Source organism: Myxine glutinosa, chromosome 5, assembly GCF_964187855.1.
Source record: "Myxine glutinosa chromosome 5, kmMyxGlut1.1, whole genome shotgun sequence".
In the NCBI taxonomy this organism is placed as follows: Eukaryota; Metazoa; Chordata; class Myxini; order Myxiniformes; family Myxinidae; genus Myxine; species Myxine glutinosa.
The window spans coordinates 124,056,729-124,074,610 of record NC_136265.1 but is presented as its reverse complement, the minus strand read 5'-3'; positions in this window follow the sequence as shown (position 1 = coordinate 124,074,610).

Genomic DNA, 17,882 nt, shown 5'->3' with positions numbered 1-17,882 from the left:
CGACCCAATTTTCAATAGCGTTCTTCCTTATGCGTAGATACAGCCACACACCAGATTAGAAGTTGGTACTTCGTTTATTTTTCAAGATATTCCACTCACAAGGTTCAGACATACATGGCGGTGGCCATCTTGGATTTTGACGTGGCGACCCAATTTTCAATGGCTTTCTCCCTTATGCGTAGATACACGCACACACCAGATTAGAAGTTGGTACTTCGCTTATTTTTCAAGATATTCCGCTCACAAGGTTCAGACATATATATGCTGGCGGCCATCTTGGATTTTGACGTGGCGACCCAATTTTCAATTGCGTTCTTCCTTATGCCTAGATACACCCACACACCAGATTAGACATTGGTACTTCACTTGTTAGTCCCCTACCGGTGTACACCAGAGGGGACTATAGGTTTGCACGCCGTCCCTCCGTCCGTCAGTCCGTCAGTCTGTCAGTCCGTCAGTCCGTCAGTCTGTCAGTCCGTCAGTCCGTCAGTCTGTCAGTCCGTCAGGCCGTCACGCAAAGAACAGTTTTCCGGACTTTATTTCTAAACGCTTAACGCTAATGATTTCAAACTTGGCACATGGTTTCCTCCTAATAAGTTACACGTCAAGTTCGAACTTCACGACGTTTCGATCATTTTTGACAAAGTTATGGCACTTGGAACTTTGATAATTCTGATAATTCTGATGATCCTTAACTCAGTGCCATTTTAAGTTTTAATTTCCTTTAAAAACCAATTTCTCTGCAATAATTGGACCGATTGAGTTAAAATTTTCACCATACGATGGACTCGGCCTGTAGAATATTATAATGGTAATTATGACGTCACAGGTCACGTGGTTCGGCCGCCATATTGTTTTTCGTGAAAACACGAAAACCCCTTTTTCTCTGCAACGGCTGAACAGATCGAGGCCAAACTTTGCAGGCAGAATCGCACACCCATGACGAACAAAAAAGTCAGCGAGCATGATGTAATGCGTCACATGGTTTCAGAGTTATGACGATTTTAAGTATGAACCTTTAAAACCGAGCTCCTCCCTCATTTTTGATCCAATCGAGGAGAAACTTCACAGATCTGTTCAGCACTAAAACGTCCTTTTGGAATTTGCGTTAGGGCACGTGGTTTGGCAGATATCGTTAATTAAACGAATTTTTTTTTTTTTTTAATGGATATCTCTTGTTTATTCTAGAGTTCTCCTCAAGCCGCACCGCGCGCCCTCGGCCTCGTCTCGCGAACGTCAACAGCGCGGCACAGCGCACGCTTTCGGGAGGGGCGGAGCCAAGCCGAACAACATATATATGCACATTGATCATTGATCGTGAACCGGAAAATATAATAAATTACTGATATTTAGCGACTCAAAAGGTTCTTTATCAAAAACTTATTTTCTCGTGCTTCTGCTGACCTGTCTGCAAGGTGTATAAATCGAAGTCCCGAGTGCGAATCACAGGTGAGCCCGTCCTGAGGTAATTAGTGATTGGGAACGATTCAGAATTCAGAAATAACCCTTGGTAATTTCTCCAACAGTTTTCCGGACTATAATTTGGAGTGCGGTAAGTCAAAGCTGTTAATATTCCTTGTGTACAAAATGCTGTAATCGTGGACTGTTCTTTAAAATGCTTTCCTATAATAAGCACCAAGTCAAAAACGTTTTCACTGAATTTTGTTTCCATTGACACAATTCTTCATATCAGGCAAGAATACATTGAATTCACATAGTTTACCAGTAAATCAACAATACATCTAGGGAGGTTGGAGTGTCACTTTACCATATGCTTCTGTGCGTATAATCTGCGTGAATACTTCTCTAAATATGTATCTGATACTCTGCCCTCTTGGCAGTATACACAGTACGCGTCAGAAGTAACCTAGCTTCCAGGGTCCGCGGATAACCTGGTCAGCATAACCCGGTCAGGATAACCCGGTCTCACATCATCCGCGCCCACATTCAACCGTGCATAAATTTGCATATTTAATGAGGTTCATCTGTCACACTTTGGTTTCGTGCGATAGCTCCACCAAACATTGGCTGATTTCACCAAAATGTTGTACACACACGTGTCTCAGCATAACTCAGATCAAGTTTGAAAACCAGCATCAACCGTGCATAAATTTGCATATTTAATTAGATCCGTCTGTTCGTCTGTCACACTTTGGTTTCCGTGCGATAACCACCAAACATTGGCTGATTTCAACAAAATTTTGTACACACATGTGTCTCAGCATAACGCAGATCAAGTTGGAAAACCAGCATCAACCGTACATAAATTTGCATATTCGATCATTTTTGACAAAGTTATGGCACTTTGAACTTTGGTAGGGGACATGTATTGCAGAGCAATACTCAGAATGCTTGTTAGTCCCCTACCGGTGTACACCGGAGGGGACTATAGGTTTGCACGCCGTCCCTCCATCTGTCAGTCCGTCAGTCAGTCCGTCAGTGCATCACGCAAAGAACAGTTTTCCGGACTTTTTTTCTAAACTCTTAATGCTAATGATTTCAAACTTGGGGCATGGTTTCCGCATGATAAGTTACAGATCAAGTTTGAACTTCACGACGTTTCGATCATTTTTAACAAAGTTATGGCACTTTGAACTTTGGTAATTCTGATGATCCTTAACTCAGTGCCATTTTAAGTTTGAATTTCCTTTAAAAAACAATTTCTCTGCAATGATAGGACCGATTGAGATAAAAAATTTTCACCATATGATGGACTCGGTCTGTAGAATATTTTAATGGTAATTATGACGTCACAGGACACGTGATTCGGTCGCCATATTGTTTTTCGTGGAAACACGAAACCCCTTTTTCTCTGCAACGGCTGAACAGATCGAGGCCAAACTTTGCAGGCAGAATCGCATACCCATGGCGAACAAAAAAGTCCACGAGCATGACGTCATGCATCACATGGTTTCAGAGTTATGACCTTTTTAAGCATGAACCTTTAAAACCGAGTTCCTCCCTCATTTTTGATCGAATCGAGGGGAAACTTCACAGATCTGTTCAGCACTAAAATGTCCTTTTGGAATTTGTGATAGGGCATGTGGTTTGGCAGATATCGTTCATTAAACGAAAATATTTTTTAAATGGATATCTCTTGTTTATTCTCGAGTTCTCCTCAAGCCGCACTGCGCGTCCTCAGCCTCGTCTCGTGAACGTCAACAGCGCGACACAGGGCGCGCTTTCGGGAGGGGTGGAGCCAAGCCGAGCAACATATATATACACAAAGAATTAAGTTAAGCACCCCCCCCCGTTTTTTTACAACCTCGCACATTACAAGTTTGTTGTCGTCAAAACAGTGTAATATACCCATGTTATTGCTATATTTTCTGGAGAAGTGATATTATGGTCACATAAAAACATAACAATCATGCCGTTTGCAATATTTTATTATGAATAATTTAAGGTGAAATTTTTTGGGAATTTTAGGCATATTTTCACCTCAATTTAAGTATGGAGCTATAGGTCCATCACGGACAGTGTGGATGACGTTTATGTTTTCTAACGTACAGTCATTGTTCTGAGAAGACCTCTAGCGATCTTTGCGTCAATAACGTGTGTAGGACCCACGTGATCGGATCACTGACTCAACCCTACGTCTCATAGACCCTGTAAGCCGTCGTATGCGTTGCTGTGGCAGGTTGTTCCATTCCCGATGTAATGCACGTTCCAATTCATCCAGATTGGCTATTGGAGGGACCATCTTCGCAATTTGTCGTCCCAACATGTCCCGAACGTGCATTACATCGGGAATGGAACAACCTGCCACAGCAACGCATACGACGGCTTACAGGGTCTATGAGACGTAGGGTTGAGTCAGTGATCCGATCACGTGGGTCCTACACACGTTATTGACGCAAAGATCGCTAGAGGTCTTCTCAGAACAATGACTGTACGTTAGAAAACATAAACGTCATCCACACTGTCCGTGATGGACCTATAGCTCCATACTTAAATTGAGGTGAAAATATGCCTAAAATTCCCAAAAAATTTCACCTTAAATTATTCAGAATAAAATATTGAAAACGGCATGATTGTTATGTTTTTATGTGACCATAATATCACTTCTCCAGAAAATATAGCAATAACATGGGTATATTACACTGTTTTGACGACAACAAACTTGTAATGTGCGAGGTTGTAAAAAAACGGGGGGGGTGCTTAACTTAATTCTTTGTGTATATATACATCGATCATTGATCGTGAACCGAAAAATATAATAAATTACTGATGGTTTCAGAGTTATGACGTTTTTAAGCATGAACCTTTAAACCCGAGCTCCTCCCTCATTTTTGATCCAACCGAGGGGAAACTTCACAGATCTGTTCAGCACTAAAATGTCCTTTTGGAATTTGTGATAGGGCACGTGGTTTGGCGGATATCGTTAATTAAACGAAAAAAAAAATTTTTTTAAATGGATATCTCTTGAATCGCTAGTACCTCAGACCGTGAGTTGGTAATAATTTATATAATTCACACAGTGCAATACGTGCAGGCCGCTCCACGGAGCGACCTTGCAGGCTTATCAACGAGGTGAGGCGTGACACACGTGTCTCAGCATACCTCAGATCAAGTTTGAAAACCAGCATCAACCGTGCATAAATTTGCATATTCGATCGTTTTTGACAAAGTTATGGCACTTTGAACTTTGGTAGGGGACATGTATTGCAGCGCAATACTCAGAATGCTTGTTTTTCAAGATATTTCGCTCACAAGGTTCAGACATATACAGACTTGGCATTTTATATGGAATATTTTTTTTCCTTGACTTGGGTTTACTTTCTGAACTTGGTATATCAATCTGGTGAGTTTCTTTTGCGCTTCAGTGATTTCTTTGTTAAAAGAACCATATCACTGATAGTCTGTCGCAGCAAGAAGTCAATAACAGGATTATATCACAGGTGGCGTGACAAAATGTACGGACAGGTACATTTGACGATTGGCTTCACAATCGGGTATATAAGGGTTGTTGCATTCTGTATTAGTGGAAAACAACTGCTGCACGTCTACAAAAGTTATTGCCGCTTCCCCTGGAGATGGTCCGTCAACTCGACAATGCTGTTTGTCATTTAGTGGTGGCTTTACGAAATTCCGGCATGAAACAGTGTGCTATTGCTCGGCAGTATGGCATCAATCAAGGTCAGGTGTCAAAGATCCTGAAACGAAATGCTCAGAGGGGTATCCCTACTCCAATACCGAGGTCAGAACGTCCCCACAGAACCACAAGGAGGGATGATCGCCAGCTGCACCGGTTAGTCCGCAATGGCCGTACCAAGTCAGCTAATCGGCTTAGGGCTGAGTGGCAGCAACTGACAAATGTGCCTGTATCCAGAAGGCGAGTCAACCAACGACTGGTTCAAGCAGGCTATTGTGCTAGGCATCCCCTGAGAAAGCCACGTCTGACGAGACAACACCGCCAGCGCCGATTACAGTGGGCCAGAGAGCACCGTCAATGGCAGCCAGGACACTGGAATCAAGTGATCTTCAGTGACAAGTCTAGATTTCTGGTCTATCGTCAATATGGCCGCGTCCGAGTGCACAGACAAGTACATGAAGCCTACAACGAAGATTGTATAGTGCCAAGAGTCCAAGCTGGAGGTGGTGTGGTGACCGTTTGGGCTGCTTTTCATGCAGGGGGCAAAACTGACCTGGTTGTTCTGAATGAAAACCTGAACCAGTTCAGGCACAGGGCCATTCTGGAAGAAACATGGCTTCCATTTGTTCATGCAGCCTTTCGAGGAAACTTTGTCTTCCAAGATGACAATGCACGGCCTCATCGTGCTCGCATGATCCAACACTTTCTTGCTGACCGTGGTGTAGAGCATATAGAGTGGCCTGCCATGTCCCCGGATATGAATCCGATAGAGAACTTGTGGGCAGAATTAACGCGTCAAATCGACAACTTGTACCCGCCTGCCTCTGTGCGTGAATTGCAGCAGGCTATTGCAACTGCATGGCAAGCGATTCCTGTCCAAACCTTGGCAAATCTCGTGAACAGCATGCCTCAATGTGTATGTGCTCTCCTGAATGCTCGTCGGGGTTATACGAAGTACTGAACTGTAATTTTACTGTCCGTAATCCCAGTCGTAATTTAACTTTTGTTTTTGTTAATACAATTTTGGGCCAGTGTGCAAAATAGAGATACTTCTGGAAAACGTACAGAAGTTTAACACAGTACTGTCCGTGAATTGAGTTCGATATCAGTTTACATCACTTTCAAGGATCAATTTATTTGTTTTGAAATGTCAAATGTGGTTTTTGTTTCTTTTCAAGGTCACATTAACAAAATCTAGAATAATTTCAACATAATTCCAATGTACTTTTGGTTCTAAGTCATCTTGAAAAGTAAGTTCACCCACACGAAAAAAATATTCCATATTAAATGCCAAGTCTGTAATATGGTGGCGGCCATCTTGGATTTTGACGTGGCGACCCAATTTTCAATAGGGTACTTCCTTATGCCGAGATACACCCACACATCAGATTAGAAGTTGGTACTTCGCTTATTAGTCCCCTACCGGTGTACACCGGAGGGGACTATAGGTTTGCACTCCGTCCCTTCGTCCGTCAGTCCGTCAGTCCGTCACGCAAAGAACAGTTTTCCGGACTTTTTTTCGAAACACTTAACGGTAAAGATTTCAAACTTGGCACATGGTTTCCTCATGATAAGTTACAGGTCAAGTTCGAAATTCACGACGTTTCGATGATTTTTGACAAAGTTATGCACTTTGAACTTTGGGAATTCTGAAAATTCTGATGATCCTTAACTCAGTGCCATTCTAAGTTTTAATTTCCTTTAAAAAAGATTTTCTCTGCAATAAATTGGACCGATTGAGATCAAATTTTCACCATATGATGGACTCGGTCTGTAGAATATTATAATGGTAATTACGACGTCACAGATCACGTGGTTCGGCCGCCATATTGTTTTTCGTGAAAACACAAACACCCATTTTTCTCTGCAACGGCTGAACAGATCGAGGCCAAACTTTGCAGGCAGAATCGCATACCCATGACGAACAAAAAAGTCAGCGAGCATGACGTAATGCGTCACATGGTTTCAGAGTTATGACGTTTTTAAGCATGAACCTTTAAAACCGAGCTGCTCCCTTATTTTTGATCCATTCGAGGGGAAACTTCACAGATCTGTTGAGCATGTCAGTCTACTAAAATGTCCTTTTGGAATTTGCGATAGGGCACGTGGTTTGGCAGATATCGTTAATTAAACGAATTTTTTTTTTTTTTAATGGATATCTCTTGTTTATTCTAGAGTTCTCCTCAAGCCGCACCGCGCGCCCTCAGCCTCGTCTCGCGAACGTCAACAGCGCGACACATCGCGCGCTTTCGGGAGGGGCGGAGCCAAGCCGAACAACATATATATGCACATTATCATTATATATATCATTATATATATGCACATCCATCGATCATTGATCGTGAACCGGAAAATATAATAAATTACTGATATTTAGCGACTCAAAAGGTTCTTTATCAAAAACTTATTTTCTCGTGCTTCTGCTGACCTGTCTGCAAGGTGTATAAATCGAACTCCCGAGTGCGAATCACAGGTGAGCCCGTCCTGAGGTAATTAGCGATTGGGAACGATTCAGAACCTGTGGATAAATAACCCTTGGTAATTTCCCCAAGAGTTTTCCGGACGACAGACTGCCGGTAGGGGACATGTATTGCAGCGCAATACTCAGAATGCTTGTTTTTCAAGATATTCCGCTCACAAAGTTCAGACGTACATGGTGTCAGACATACATGGCGGCGGCCATCTTGGACTTTGACGTGGGTTGCACCCACACACCAAATTCGAATGCGGTCCTTCACTTACACACGCACGCACGCACGCACGCACGCACACACGGACACACGGACGGAGGGGAAAACCATAGTCCCCCTTTCGCTACGCGGTGCGACGGGGGACAAAAACTAGAACGGCACTCAGTAGAACGCATACCTCCACCAGGTGAACAGTCAACGTTTTGTATCCCACTGATCGGTCAGATCTGGATTTGGACCTGAACCAAAAGCTAATCAGCTTGTTCTTGTCGCTAACTCAACTCACCCACCAAGTTTTTTCTTAAGTTGTCCATAACTTTTTGAAATATCATGTTATATATCGTTTTTAACCCTATCACTCAATGGTGAAGAATCACAAAAAAAATTCTCTGATCCGGATCCAGATTCAAATCACCAAAATTGAATCACTTCTTCCTCCTTCAACTTTGAGATATCCTGTTCACAAACAAACAGACAAACAGACTGACAGACAGACAGAGGGGAGGTGTTAGTTAGACATACAGGGGTGAAAACAACCTCCATCAACCTTTGGTGACGGTGGTAAAAACAAAAATTTGATTTCTTCAAAATCCCAACAGGATCAGAGCAGAACCCCTGTTAGTATACTATGTATATACATTTTTATGTATGTGCGTGCATGAAAGAAAGACTTATTTGTAATGTGGGACACCTGTGCACGTTTGTTTAACATTAGTATTTAAAAAACGAATCGTTATAAATTATTCAATTTGTGTGTCTGTCTGAGCATCGAGATTAAAATGTCAAATCAATTAAAATCACACTCTAAGCTCCCCTTGGATTCCATTTGTGACCGAATCAGACTCTGGGATAATATTTCTAACCGGGGCACCGGATCACAGAGCACCGTTCTCCACATGAGAAATTAAGCCGGCTGTCCGGCGGACCATTAACGTTCCTTTCCGCAAAGGGTAAGCCATCGCACACCGGTTTGCACACAGAGGTATCCTGTGTGCAAATTACAAATCGTCGACCATCCACTCTCGACTCCTTTCCTGGTCTATAACCGCCCGCTGCCCCATGGATGGTTGAGCTGTCAAATGGAATTCCCGACTCATTTGTCTTAACAAACATTTACTGTACATTGAATACTCGATCCGGTATTTAAACACAGGTATGGGAAGGCATATGTCTTACGACAGGCTATTGTCCGAAGTGAATGTTTCGCTAGGTAATGTGCTTTTAACACGGTGCTGGTGCCTCCTTGTGGGAGCATCCGGGCAGGGCGTAGAGCTTGGTGGCATCTTCGATGTCCAAGACTGAGGATTGATTCGAACCAGCTTGCGGGGCTGACATGACCTTCGACATCTATAAAAAAGGGACTTCTGGAATAAGATATTGAGAGACTGTGAAGTTTTCACTCTGAAATGCGCTCGATTCACCGCCAACGTCATGTATGACAACTTCCGGGGCAATATTTACATGTTTTATTTGTGCAACATAAAATGACTGTCGGAAAGCCAAATCTATCTCTACACATTGGATGTGGACGTTGTATCTTACTTACCTGGGGTGGGTGATGCAGGTGAGTCCTTGGTTTGATTTACTTGGGAGTGTGGCGAGGGGGGCGAGGGGAGGACTACAAGGTTACCACTACAGGTGCACCTTTATCGGACTGACATGAGGACTTGGACCGGCTGTTTGCTGTTGCATTCCTGATGAGATGCCGCAGAGCCAGATCGTGAATCCAGAACGACGTGTGAGATAAGAAGAGGGGAAATTAATTACGCTCTCGAGAAGCAAAGCGTTTCCTCCTGCAAGACCAAAAACGCTGATATGAAACCCTCCGGATTACAACATAAGAACCGTCCGCCTGAATCACGACGACAGCACTCCGCTTAATTCCAGCATGGCAGTGAGAGACTTAGAAACAAACAGGGACAAAGGAACGTGTAGAGCACCCTCCCTAGTAGGCAAACCCATTAAACATTAAACCACCGAGAGACGGAGCATTGAAAAAGTCGTTTCGATCCTATCTTCCGTTTCCACTGCAGCCTGGTGTTGGCTTCGAGGTTAGGGTGCCGGCTTGGGATCTGAGGATCCTGGGTTCGAATCCCGGTCGATCGCTGAATTAACGCCAGGGGGGTTGACTCAGCCTGTCATCATTCCGAGGTCGGCAAATTGAGCACCAGCTCACTGGTAATTCCCTGTGTGTTGCAACTAACAGGATTGGTGGCAGGAAGGGCATCTGACCATAAAACATTGCTTCAAAAAGGGGACGAAGGGGACCAAGGTGCCCCAAAAAGGCCAACCCCTGCCCTGCAGGGAAAAAAAGGAGACCACGGTGCCCAAAAAAGGCCAACCCCTGCTCTGCGGGGGGAAAAAATGGGACCAGGGTGCCCCAAAAAGGCCAACCCCTGCTCTGCATGGAAAAAAAGGGGCCCACATTGCCCAAAAAAGGCCAACACCTAAAAAAACCTAAAAGGCCAACACCTGCCCAGAAAAGGCCAACACCCGCTCTGAGGGGAAAAAACGGGGACCACGGTGCCCAAAAAAGGCCAAACCCTGCTCTGCGGGGAAAAAAAAAAAGGGATCAAGGTGCCCAAAAAAGGCCAACCCCTGCTCTGTGGAGAAAAAAGGGGGACCACGGTGCCCAAAAAAGGCCAACCCCTGCTCCCTGCTCTGCGGGGAAAAAAGGTATCACGGTGCCCAAAAAAGGCCAACCCCTGCTCTGCGGGGGGAAAAAACGAGACCACAGTGCCCAAAAAAGGCCAACCCCTGCTTTGCGGGGGGAAAGGGCCTCTCAAGGCGTCTCTGTCTCTCTCTCTCTCTCTCTCTCTCTCTCTCTCTCTCTCTCTCTCTCTCTCTCTCTCTCTCTCTCTCACTCTCTCGTTTCCACTGCGCAGACGACTGGGCTGACTGAGCGGATTGAGCATTTCCCACCAACCTAAGAGCCGAGAGCTCAGGCTTGTGTTGACTTTTTTTTTCGCTTTTGACCAGAGGAAAAGACCCATACTGCGCCCAGGACGGTTCATCTGTATCGTGGAAATTTTCCGGTTGTTTCGATGTGCTAATTCTGCTACCACCAATCGGAGACTCCCAAAAGACGTGTCGGAGAAGCGGAAGGAAGCCTCAAGACGTATCCTTGCAGCTTGTCCAGGCAATATATGAGATGTCTGACCCGAGTCAAGTTTGTGTGCGGAGGTGTGGGGGGCGTTAGTAGGGGTAGTACAAGGACCCTTTGTAGTAGCTTACTGTGGGCAAAGCGAGTGACACCAGAGAGCGCGTACGAGGAGCCGTGGGGTTGTTAGCGTCCCTGGGACAGCACCGGGAAAGCTAGGCCTAATTGGGAGCTGGGACTGCGCATTCATGTTTGCATTTTTCAAAGGCCTGCATCGTTTTCATTTTTATCCAGAACAAAGATTTTCGAACTCACCTCTTTCTGTCCTGTCTGCACAAAATGGGTGAGAGAGGTGCTGGAGGCCAAAGGGGTCTATAACCAAATATAGGTATCCAGCGTTAAATACGTTATGACCTAAAATCTAAGGCCGATCCTGATTATTTTTTTGTCCGTACAATATCCCGAAGGTTATTACACAGCCAGTATCCAAGGTAGGGGACAGGAGGGTCCGTACGTGGGATAAAACGAAGAGACGCTGCTGTCACACTCAACGTCAGATCTCTTGACTGGTTTTGTGAATGAATGACGTGGAACAATGAACAAAGGAAAATGCTAAACATGTGATGAACTGGGACATCCAAAAGAGTTGTCAGGATGAGATGCTCACAATATTCCAAGGCACGCCGCGGTTCGAATTCCTTGTGTTTTTCAACTTATGAGAATGTTTAGAATTATGGGAATATAAGTAATTAACTAATTTGAGTTATACACCTGGTTATACCTTTTGTTTGGTGCTTTTTAGACTATTGTGAGGCATCTCGCTCCGCACAACTTCCTGAACTCCCCTCGTAATTGATTTCACTCCTTATGAACAGGCGTGTAACGGAGCTGTGTGCAAGTGCTGCCCACGGTATGCCACTGCATACCGATAAACCTGGCTGTTTCTATCATATATATATTCCAAGGTCTATGGCGACGGAAATGTTAAACTTCTTCCTCCGCACGTTGTATGTAATTGCTCCAAAGGGCAATTAGATCTAAGAAGCAGTTCCATTCCTCCCAGGTCGGGTCAATTGTTAATGTATTCACATCCTTCGCAGCTCATCAAGCAAGGGCAAATTATATGGTGCAATTAAACGGGCATTGTTTCTATAATACGGATAAAATTCCAAAAGAGAGAGTACAAACTTCATGCTCTAACATCTGTTTTGGTTTGTTATAACGCTCGCACCATCCTCCCCCAGCCCCGTCATGGTGCGCTCAAATGACGGGGAGGCAAAAAGGTTCACAGTTTTACGAGCTTGATGGGTCAAAGGGGCAAAGTGTGCTTGCACGCCGTGGGAGTAAAATATGAGGCGGGCGGATAACGTCGATTTCACACTGTGAATTTAAAAAGGACATTCGGCCTGTACTGCACGTGCTGCCACCCTATCAGAAACGGTTTTCGAGGAGGGGGGGGGGGGGGGGTTGAGATCCGCCAAGTCGTCCGTGGCTGGTGCCGACCTGCACATCGCTTCAGGGCCGCTATTTAGGGTAGGGATATTGCTATTTTGCCTGCAGGCGTGACGCCATGACGGTTGGGACTGTATAGCAATTCCCCGCGTCCTCCCTCCGAATGCCTTCACGCCTGGCTGGACTCGAACTGAGAAACCGGAGGGGAGCAGTCAATGCCCCTTGCCCAGCAGGACCGTGCCTGAGCCGCACGACGGAGATATATATCCTCCGGCCGGAGTGTCCGAGGATGTAGACGCTCGCTGCGGGATGGACAAAATGCCCTGCAATTGCGAACACCCGACGCGACGGATATCTGTCTCACGGAGACGATCCGTATCGCCCACCGTGCTCCGTCTTTTGTCGGACATCGTATATATATTGCCTTGGATGACGACACGTCCATCCATCACGTCTTGTCGGGAATGATTACCTCGGACGAAATTCGACCTTTTCTTTTTAAGGTATCAGTTTGTATTTTGATGCGTAAAATAAGGGCGCAGCGCAATTCGAAGTACATTATTAAATGTCGGTGTAATCGAACGTGAAATTAATTGAATAAACTCATTCACGACGATTAAAAAGTTCAAAGAGTTCAACAAGAACTTTCAGGTACAGCCGGAAGAGTCGATCTGAAAAGTATCGATGGTCAGAAAAGTTGCAGGTTCAATATCAGGTGTACAATCTACCAAATATTATTGCCTCCAATTTGGCGAGCTCATTAATAGATTAGATGGCGTTTTCGTGTTACTCTTGCGACGTTTCTTTCAAGTTGCTTTCTTGTTATCGCGCATTCTAATCGACTTCGTGGCAACGGGAAAAACAAGGTGTCCAGAGGCAGGAGACGAGATTCTGGCGGTGAAATGATGGAGGCAACAAGCAAATGAGTGAAGGAATTGCAAGGATGGAGGAGGTTGTGCGTGAGCAGCTGAAGGCTATATACCCTGGGGGTAAGGGGGTAGATGTTGGCGACTATGGGGGACAAAGGGAGAAGAGGCTGGGGAAAAGGACACGTGTTGGGGGCAAAGGGATTGAAGCTAGGAACAAAGAGAAGAGAGGCTGGAAGCGAGATGCTGAGACTGGAGGCAAAAAATTCTAAGCTGGGGTTTGAGAATCTACAAAAGATAAAGGAAGAAAGAGAAGTGACAGAAGATATATGATAGATGCTGTAGTCAAAAGGGTAAAATGTGTAGGGAGCCAGAGGCTGAAGGCGAATAAATGGAGACTATATATATATATATGAGAGAATGCAAAAACTGATGCTGGAGACGAGAAGCTCAGAGGGCCTGGACACAGAGGCTATAAACACTCGAGGCTGAAGGATATTAGCTCGAGGGTTGGAGCCCGAGGCAAGAACGGCGGAGGTAAAACTGGGAGAACGGAAAGGAGCCAGATTTCCCATCGATTTGAGAGCACGGGCTCGTGGAGCGAGCGCGAGGACGTGCGCTCGCTCTCGTCTCATCGTGCAACGTGCCGCGTGTGCAAAGGGCGCGCGCGATCCTCATTACGCATTCAGCTCTAACGAGCGGCAGGAGCGGGACGAGCCAGGAAAATAATGAAGGCGAAACTAGATCTCGCCTCCCACGTCTGCCGGAGGTACCACCAGCGAGATCTTACTCGCCCCTCCCACTCTTCATGTTGGACCCCTTAATCCCTGCTTCACACCACCAACCACCAAGTCCTCTGTTATTTATTTGTTTTTACTGTTTATGCAGACCCTTCGTTGCACCTTCAGTCTCCACCTTCAACCCGACCCTGCACCTTCCCACGCGGTACCTCGTTCCCCATCCTGGAACATCCAAAACAGTGTTTTATTTAGACAAGGATGAAATATCCTCCATGAACTTCAAACACAAGTCATTGGAAACATTTAGCAAACGCTGCAGCTGCTTCCGAATAACCGACTTTCTGGAGAGTGGATATGCAAAGCTTTTACGCTATTTGAATACCTGCACGTTTCTGCCATGTGTACGTTAAGGTATAGGCATACACCTGTCGAGCTTGTTCTGTCGGTGTGTGGCCAATGTGCGGAAGCACGCTCTCCGCACCCCCTTGAATCTTGGTTCCAGAGCCAAAGGAGACATGATTTCTATTCCAATGGCATCAGCAAACCGCCATCCATGAGGACAAAACTACGGTGAAAACACTCGCTACGTGCCGAATATCGCCGATGATTCCTTCGAATTTATTGGGGGAAACATTTTGACTCCGATGCACACGCGGCCCCTTCTGTCGCATTCATATAGGAGTGTGCATATACACTTTCCTTTTGTTCCTATACGTTTTCGTCATATTCCCACAAGTGTGTGCATGTAGGCGACCTATACTTCATGGTCATAGAGGTTTGTGCTGCAGCAGGTACACGTTTGTTATATACCTATCGGTGTGTGTATAAATCCTTCAGTCTTGTCTCTATAGGTGTGTGTACACACCCTCCCCATGCTCCACAAAGCATCCATACATTCCTTAGAAGCTGACGTCACTGGTTCCTGTTTGTAACGCATGACCGGTCCCTGGTTCTAGTGTATGACTGCTTCCTCACCCTAGCATGTGACAGCTTCCTGGCTGTAGCTCATGACTGCTTCCTGACTCCAGCGTATGACTGATCCCTGAATCCAGCGTGTTACTGCTTCCAGAATTCAGCACGTGACTGCTTCCAGACTCCAGGAAGAAACTGCTTCCAGACTCTAGCTTGTGACTAGTAACAGACTCAAGCTTGTGACTGCTTCCTGACCGCAGTGTGACTGCTTCAAGACTCTAATTCGTGACTGGATCCTGATCCCAGCACGTGTCTGCTTTACAACTCGAGAGCGTGACGCCTTCCGGACTGCAGTGTGTGACTGCTTCCTGACTCCATTGTGTGACTGCCTCCTGGCTCCAGTGTGTGACTTCTTCCTGACTCCAGTGTGTGACTGCTTCCTGACTCCAGCACATGACTGCTTCCTGACTTCAGCGTGTGACTGCTTCCTGACTCCAGCACGTGACTGCTTCCTGACTCCAGCACGTGACTGCTTCCTGACTCCAGCACGTGACTGCTTCCTGACTCCAGCACGTGACTGCTTCCTGACCCCAGCATGTGAATGATCCCTGACTCCAGCACGTGACTGCTTCCAGACTCCAGCACGTGACTGCTTCCAGACTCGAGCTCGTGACTGCTTCCTGATCCAGCACGTGTCTGCTTCCTGACTCCAATGCACGATTGGATCCTGATCCCAGCATGTGACTGGTTCAAGACTGCAGCACATTTCTGGTTCCCGACTCCAGTGCATCATTGCTTCCTCGCCCCATCTCGTGACTGCATCCCGACTCCAGTGCGTGACTGCTTCCTTATTCCAGCGTGTGACTGACACTAATGCATGACTTTTTTCTTGTTCTGGAGTGTCACTGGTGCCTGGTTCTAAAGCGTGAATGGATAATATAGCACGTGACTGCTTCCTGGTTCTAGTGTGATCCATGGGACTTTAAAGGGTGTCTGTTTTGTGTATACAATAATACATGATTCATTCATTAAACGACATTAAAACCTCGTCGTGGGTAACACGGGGCAAAGAGAGCGTGAACGCACACGTGACCGACACGGCACGGAATCAAAAGACGCCGTCGTCCGGTATCCTAGAGACCGAGAGCACGCGCAGAGCACACCAAGAGCTGCCACAATTATTCTTTCGAGTAAGCAGAGATCTTCCGATCTCCTAGGTTGCAAAGATAGCGAGCATCACTCCAAAGCTGCGCGCCCGCGGCTCGGACCCGAATCCCCGGAGTCTCACCGATCCGGAGCACGTGTGGCATCGCGAGGGACATGGCGTAGAGACACGTGGTTCCAAGCAGGACGACCCTCAGCACGGTGTTCGGTGCACGCACCGACGCCATCGTGGTTCTGCCGCCCGAGGACTTCAAGGGCTTCGCTCGGACCACTCGGAGAAGCAGCAGCAGCTACACGTCGCCGATGCAGACGCGGCCTATTCAGACCACTGAACCCAGTTCCCTTCGCTCAACCCACGTCCGCCTCCACGGACCCAACGCCGACTCAGTGCGACAACGATTCTCGAGATTCTTGCGTAAGTCTCAGTCTCTACTATTCTCCAGTCGATGAGTGACCAGAACCGGCCGAGGTTTGCAGACACTGAGTGCGCGGCTGGTTCCACTTCATGCCGTGGGCGGCTGGATCCGAGGAACCGGGGGTTGCGTACACGGGGAGAGCAAGCGCGTTCCGACGTATCAGCGCCGCCACATCCCCGGGACGGCTCTCCAGGCACCGAGAACAACTCAACACTCGTTTCCACGACCCTCTCGGAGGGCGAGATGGTCGCGCAATTCGTGCCCTGCGGGCGACATTCCAGGTTCTGGAAGAGCGTGGGTCCGAGGTCAGAGAAAGCGAGTCGAGGAGCAGGTGCGTGTGGTGCGTCCGCGGAGCGAGCCGAGGATGGAGACGGTGGGAACGGAACGAGGGACGAGGGGAGGAGAGCGGGACGAGAGAAACGTGGGGAGCGGAGGGGGATGCGTGAGCCGGGTGGGGAGGGAATAGGGCTGGGAATGGGAGAGAGTTTGAAAGGATAAAGGCGCGAGCGAGCCGGAACGATTCCGAGTCCATCACAAAACGTCACCAGAATAGGTGTGGGAAAACGCACCGGAGGACGGAACGCATGAATAGTGAGCAGGATAAGGAGGAAAAGGCTTAAACGTCAGGTGTGTTACACGTGCTCACCGAGCTCGAGCCCGGGCAGGATTGCATGACTCCCCACAGTGTGCTTTCCCGCTCTTTTTACGTGCAATTGATCGCGACAGAAACACAAAGGCGAGATGGCCGAGAGCGCGGGTTCCAAATGAATCCTGGGCCCGGAACACCCCCTCCTTTGTCTGCTTCCCCCGAATTCCCCCAACCCAGTCTGCGATGCCTGTGGGATGTGACTGCCGCAGGTCTCTCGTCACAAAGCTGAATTTCCAGGAGCAGTTTTGCGCACCTCGCCTCGGGAAGGCGAACCATGTCCTCGCAAGGTCTCGTCATCTCATCAGGGAAGGGGCTAATTTTAACTCCTACGGGGGGGGGGGGGGGGATCTCCGCATGGCACGACCATTGAGGGTCCAAGCCCGGGGATGCTCGCAGAGACGGAGTGAACACTTTGCCTTCTTCGGCATCATTGCATCATTGCAATGGCTCTGTGAAAAGGTCCGCTCTCAAATATGACGACAAAAGACAACAACGACCACAACGAATCACGTGACATGGTAGTTGTCGAGCTTTCTACTGCTCGGCCCACACCACGCGCGCTCCCCGCGCACACCAACGCACGCACACTGACCCACAGGTGTACGGGGAGGTACGCGGTGTTGGACAAGTCCAAAGAGATTCAAACGGACCAGTGAAGTGATATTCTAGTCCGAGAAGGTAACCCGGGATCGTCGTGCTCGTTGTGTGATGCGATCGAGTATGTTTACTCTCGCGATGATATGGACAAAGCCGTCTGTTCGCCCACACCTACTAAACGCGACTACGCCCGCCCTCTGT